This window comes from Orycteropus afer, unplaced genomic scaffold (genome assembly GCF_000298275.1).
Source record: "Orycteropus afer afer isolate SDZICR_OR568_19922 unplaced genomic scaffold, OryAfe1.0 scaffold00034, whole genome shotgun sequence".
NCBI classification, from domain to species: Eukaryota; Metazoa; Chordata; class Mammalia; order Tubulidentata; family Orycteropodidae; genus Orycteropus; species Orycteropus afer.
Genome location: NW_006921621.1, coordinates 13,339,306 through 13,346,249, shown reverse-complemented (window position 1 = coordinate 13,346,249; position 6,944 = coordinate 13,339,306).

The following is a 6,944-nucleotide window of genomic DNA, read 5'->3' as shown; positions in this document are numbered from 1 at the left end:
GTTTTCTTCTCATGGTTTTCTGAAGGCTTCATTGTAAACTATACACTAAAGATTGGGTCTTCAACAAAGAACAGTCTTAGAACCTTAGGACTCTACCAGATATTCTTTAACTATAACTACTTGAAGGAATTGATCCATGAGTACAGACTTCTGAACTGATATCACTTAGACAAGTTTCAGAGTAGGAATTTCCAAGACTCTTTTCAGTCTAGAAGCAGATGACTTTATGAAAGTAGGCTGTTAACCATGATCCAGAATGCAATCCATGGGACAGAATGAACTGATAATGATAGATTGTGGCTAATTGTTTTCATCTTCAAATTTCATGTTCTATCTTACTATGATGAAGGCCTTCCTTTTCTTGATCTATCTCTAATTTTTAAGTTAGTGGTCTATGTTTTAGTATACTGAAATGAAGCAGTACCTCATTGACTTCCTTTCACTCTGTAGCCATCTTGACGGCTGCTCCTGTTTGGGGCCCAACCCACACCTAAGAAAGGAAGATGGTGGCTGCAAAGAAGAGGAGAATGTTGCTGAAATAAATCAACTCTAGACTTCAATTCATTATGAAAAGTGGAAAATATGTGATGGAGTACAAGCAGACTCTGATGATGATGGGGCAAAGGGAAGTGAAACTGGTCATCCTCAAAAACTGCCTGACTTGAGGAAATCCAGAATAGAGTATTACACCATGTTGGCCACAACTGGTGTCCATCAGTACAGTGCTAATAATATTGAATTGGGAATGGTGTGCAGAAAATACAGAGTATGTACACTGATTATCATTGATCCAGGTGATTCTGATATCATTAAAGAATGCCAGAACAGACTAGTGAAAAATAAATCATGCAGTTTTTTCTTTAATAAAATTGACCAGAGTTTTGTTTTTTTTTGAAGTACCTTGTTTTCACTGACTTCTCAAAATTAGGAACACATATGATTTACTGAGTCTCTATACTTTTAATGGCAGTGTAGGTATTTGTATAGATATAATGTGTTTGTCCTCTTTTGTTTTCTTTAACCAGGATATAACTGGAAAAATTGATTTTGTAACAAGGACATACTGGAATATTATATGTGAGAATAAATCTCATTTAATCGGATATTTAAAGAGCAAGACTTGTAGTTCATATGTGGAACCAATGTCTACAAGCCCTCTCAGGAAATTGGTCTGGTGCTTGTTTGATGGCTTATCAAAAAGTCACTTCCTAGAAGTAGTCCAGGAACCTTAGCAGATTTGGGGGACCTCAAGAAGAAAAAGAATTCAACTACATTTATATAGAAAAAAATGATGAAGATGAATTTTTTGGTTGCTTTCCTAACTTAGAATAGAAGTTCAAAGAAGAGAAGTAAGAAAATCAAAATTCTGAGATAATAGAAGTTATTGAAGGAGCTCTGGTGGCGTAGTGGCTAAGGCATTTGACTGTTGGCCAGAAGGTTGGTGGTTCAAATACACCAGCTGCTCTGTGGAAGGAAGATTGGGAAATCTACTTCTGTCAAGATTTACCACCTTGGAAACCCAAAGGGGGTTGCTATGAGTCGGAATTGATTCAATGGCAGTGGGTTTGTTTTTTGGTTTAGAGATTATTGAAAATACAATTCCTTACGGAATCTTCAGACAGAAGTTGATTTTCTAGCCCTAACCGTGCTTCACATCCGATGGCTCCAGATTTATTGACCATACCACAAGGATGCTTGTTGTTGTTGTTATTAGGTACTATCAAGTTGTCTCCAACTCATAGTGACCTTATGCACAACAGAACAAAACACTGTTTGCACTGCTTGGTCCTGCACTGTCTTCACAATTCTTGCTGTGCCTGAGCTCATCATTGTAGCCACTGTGTCCATCCATCTTGCTGAGGGTCTTTCCCTTTTTTGCTCACCCTGTCCTTTACCAAGCATGACATCTTTCTCCAGGGACTGGTCCCTTTTCACGACATGGCCAAAATAGGGGAGACAAAGTCTGGCCATTCTAAGGAGGATTCTGGCTGCACTTCTTCCAGGACAGATTTGTAATTCATCTTGCGGTTCATGGTATTTTCAGTATTCTTTGCTAACACCACAACTCAAAGGCATCAGTTCTTCTTTGGTCTTCCTTATTCATTGTCCAGCTTTCACATGCATATAAGGCTATTGAAAATACTATGGCTTGGGTTAGGCAAACCTTAGTCTTCAAAGTATGTGTTGTTGTTGTTGTTGTTATGTGCCATCGAGTCAGACCCGACTCATAGCGACCCCTCCTTGGGTTTCCGAGGCAGTATCACTACGGAAGTAGATTGCCTCATCTTCCTTCTGAGGAGCGGCTAGTGGGTTTGAACCACCAGCCTTCTGGCTAGCAGTCAAGTGCCTTATCCACTATGCTACCAGAGCTCCTTTCAAAGTACCTAGTATGTGTTAATTAATACTTCTTGCTGCATCTATGAAAATGAATCAGGCCAAAACAAAATGTGATTAAGAATAATACTTGGAGATCATTTATTACCACAAGAAAGTGTATTCAGAAAAGTTGTCCATAACTAGGAAACAGGCAAAAGATATTATTGCATGTCCTACGAACACAGGACATTATTAGGTTCTCTGGGGTGTGTTCTTTTGATTTGCTACTTAACTGTAAGAAAATGAGAGGGATGAAATGACTTTTGTCCAATAACAATGCAAATGAATTTTGTTCAATGCAGATACAAATATTTCTATTAATAAAAAAGATAACCCGAAAGGTGACAGTGGTATTGCCCTGTGGGATATCAACCAGATTTGTATCTAAATTAGCAATCACATTCAAGCAGTCATGCTTTCAATCACGATAAATATTTTGCCATTTTAAAGACACATGCTCACTTCAAAACAAAAAACAAACAAAGAAACTGAACACTTAGAATGAAGAAACATCAAAGTTGAGATAAGTTTCTTAACGTTTCTTTTAAAATATATATGTTAATATTCCTACTCTGCAGGAAAACAAAAAAGATATGATAATAATAAAAAAAAAAGTATAGTCTGGAACATCTTCTAATCCATGTAAAAAAAACAAACAGAATGTCTGGTGATACTATAGAAATATTGGTACAAGATAAGTCAAATAATTTCTGTTTCTGGAATGGAAACAATTTGATTACTTAAACAAAAATATGAATGGTTTATTTTAAAAGCTGAACATGCTAAGCACATACATATCTTATTGGAATGGTGATCCTGATTTGGTGAAGCTCATGGTCCAAATAAATAAAGTTTGCAACCATCAGTGACAATAAAATGTGAAATATGATCATGAATCAATTGTACATAATACAGCATTTAAAATCACTAAAAATTCTGAAAAAAGTTTATCATTGACTATCAATAAAGAAATTTTAAAAATTTTAGAAAGTACTGTTAGATTTCCTAATACTACCAAGTGTTTAGTTAAAGATAACTGAATGTTTTCAGATATGAAATATTTAGTAGAACTTCAAAAAAACAAAAATCAAACCCACTGCCATCGAGTCAATTGCAACTCATAGTTAGAACTGCCCCATAGCATTCTGAGGCTGTAAATCTTTAGGGAAACAGACTGCCACATTCCGAGAAATGGGTTTGAACCACCAGCCTTCTAGTTAGCAGTCAAATGCCTTAGGCAGTACACCACTGTTGTTGTTGTTGTTGTTATGTGCCGTGGAGTCGGCCCCGACTCATAGCGACCCCTCCTTGGGTTTCCGAGGCAGTATCACTGTGAAGTAGGTTGCCCTATCTTCCTTCTGAGGAGTGGCTGGTGGGTTTGAAAAACCAGCCTTCTGGTTAGCAGTCAAACGTCTTATGCACTATGCCACCAGAGCTCCCAATATATAATGAACAACGCAATGCACTGCGCTCAAGTTGGATCTGACTCATAGTGACCCTTCCTTGGGTTTCTGAGGTGGTATCCCTATGGAGGTACATTGCCCAACCTTCCTTCTGAGGAGTGGCTGGTGGGCTTGAACTGCCAGCCTTCTGGTTAGCAGGCAAATGCCTTAGGCACTAAGCCACCAGAGCGCCTTCCCAATATATGTAGATATATTATTATAATCTAGATTTGTGGTCCTGCTATAACAAAACATTTATATATTAAATTTAAAAAATAGCTTTTTTGTTTTTTTAATTTAAAGGCAATAAAATGTTAACTATTATTGACAAGGGAGCTCTGGTAGCGTAGTGCCTAAGGCACTTGACTGCTAACCAGAAGGCTGGCGGTTCAAACCTACCAGCCACTCCTCAGAAGGAAGATGGGGCAATCTATGTCCATAGTGATACTGCCTCTAAAACCCAAGGAGGGGTAGCTGTAAGTCGGATCCGACTTGACGGCACATAACAACAACAACAACAATTATTGACAAATCTTCAACTGTTTCACATTAAAATGCTGTTAATAATTTACTGAAATTGGAAACTTTGAAGATATTTATTTATTTATTTTTACTGTCTTAATAGTTTTTATTTTAATGTCAGGTACTTAAATATAGTCTTAGACAATTGTCACAGTAAGATATGGAAATGTCCTTTGATAAGAAAAACACCCTAAATATTTTTCATTGTATGTAGATTTCATCATACTCTTTTGGTGAAAATTGTAGTATCAAATCATGATTTCAAAATTTAAATAATTATAATATTTTTCTTTTCAATATTTGTTGTGATTTAGGTGAAGTTTACAGAACAGATCAGTTTTCCATTCAACAATTCATACTCACTTTGTTTCATGTCATTAATTACAATTCCCTAAATATAACATCACTCATCCCATGTCCCCTGTCTCATTTCCGTTCCTTCTTCTTCCTAACTCTTCTGCCTTCTGAACTTGTCCTTGGGAAAATATTGCCCTTTTGATCTTGAATGATAGATTGTTCTAAGGAGTTCATTACTGTTCATCTTGTAGACCTGTCTATTACTTGGATGAAAATTGAGCCCTGGGTATTAGTTCAGTACCATGTCTGAAGGGTGACTAAGGGCCATAGACTCCTGGATTCCACCAGTCTCTATCTGACTAGTAAGCCTGTTTTTTTTTTTTTTTTTTTTTTTATGATTTTGAGTTTTGATACGTATTTTTCTCCCACTCTGTCCAGGACTTTCTAACATGACCCCTTTCAGAGGGATAGGTAGTAGTAGCTAGCATCACCTAGTTCTTCTGGTCTCAGGGTCATAAAGGCTGAGGTTCTCCTGATTTATCTGTCTTTTGGACTACTGTTTCCTGCTTCTTTGATTTTCTTCGCTGTTCTTTGCTCCAGATGGGGAGACACCAATACTTGTACCTTACATGGCCACTCACAAGCTTTTAAGACCCTGTTGTTGTTGTTGTTGTTATGTGCCATCAAGTTAGACCTGACTCATAGCGACCCCTCCTTGGGTTTCCGAGGCAGTATCACTACGGAAGTAGATTGCCCCATCTTCCTTCCAAGGAGTGGCTGGTGGGTCATTATTCACCAAAGCAAGATGTAGAACATTTTCTTTGTGGACAATGTTGTACCAATTGATCTTGATATCCTCTGAGACTATGGTCCTGAGCCAGGCCCACTGACTCACTCCCTCAAGGTTTTTGGTGATGGTTAAGAAGTTTTCATAACTTTGCCCCCTGTATGCTGTACTATATTCATGGATATGTTTGCAGTATGTGTAAATACATATGTAGTAGTATCCTCTGTCAAACCTTTATATATCTGTGGGTATAGTTCCATTCTCCTTCCCACACTTGTTCAGCTTGTGTCTGTCTACCTATCTACTCATAGATTATTGTTATTACTGTTATTGCAGGATTATGTATGTAATAGTATTTACCTGCATTGCCTTGTATGCATATGTATGTTGGCATACATCCTCTTATATGCCTCCCAATGTCTTCCTTTGCCTTGATCATTTTTTGCTGACCTCCCTTATGGTATATTGCCTTCCCCTTCACCAAAGTAATTTATGTCTACCTTCTCAACCCAAAACCAAACTCACTGCCATCAAGTCGATTCGACTCAATGTGATCCCTCCTTGGGTTTTCAAGGCCATATCTCTACGGAAGTAAATTGCCCAAATTTCCTTCCAAGGAGTGGCTGGTGGGTTTGAACCACCAGCCTTCTTGTTAGCAGTCAAATGACTTAGTTACCTTCTAGTTGATGATTTATTCTCCTTTCCTCGCCCACCCCAGCAATCATCGAAGAGTGTTTCTTTTTGTGTGAAAACCTTTTCTTGACTTTTTATGATAGTACTCTCATAAAATATTTGTCCTTTGTGATTTTACTCAGCATAATGCCCTCAAGCTTCATGCATGTTGTGAAATATTTCACAGATTCATCATTATGCTTTAAGATTGTGTAGTACCCTATTGTGTGTATATACTATAGTTGTTTATCCATTCATCCATTGATTAACACTTAGGTTGTTTCCATCTTTTTGTTGTCATAAATAGTGCTGTGATGAACATGAGTTGTGTGTATCTATTTGTATCACAGTTCTTATTTTTCTAGGATATAAACCTAGTGAAGGAGCTCTGGTAGTGTAGTGGTTAACAGCATTCAGCTGCTAACCAAAATGTCGGTGGTTTAAACCCACCAGCTTCTCTGGTGGGAGAAAGAGGCATTCTACTTCTGTAAAGATTTAAAGCCTTGGGATTATTATTATTATTATTATTATTATTTTACCTTATTCATTACAACTGCTTTTATTCATGATCTGAATCTGTCTCCCACATAATCGAGTGAATTATTATTAATTTGCAGTATAAAGATAAGCACACAAAAACCTGGACTGTTATTAAATCATTAAATTCAGGTAAAAAGTTAAAAGTGGAAAGAGAAGCTCACATTAAAATTAAATGGTATAAAACAATTAGTTCTATTTTAAATTTATTTCCTATATCATTTCTGAGGAGCTCTAGTAGCATAGTGCCTAAGGCACTTGACTGCTAACCAGAAGGCTGGCGGTTCAAACCTACCAGCCACTCCTCGGAA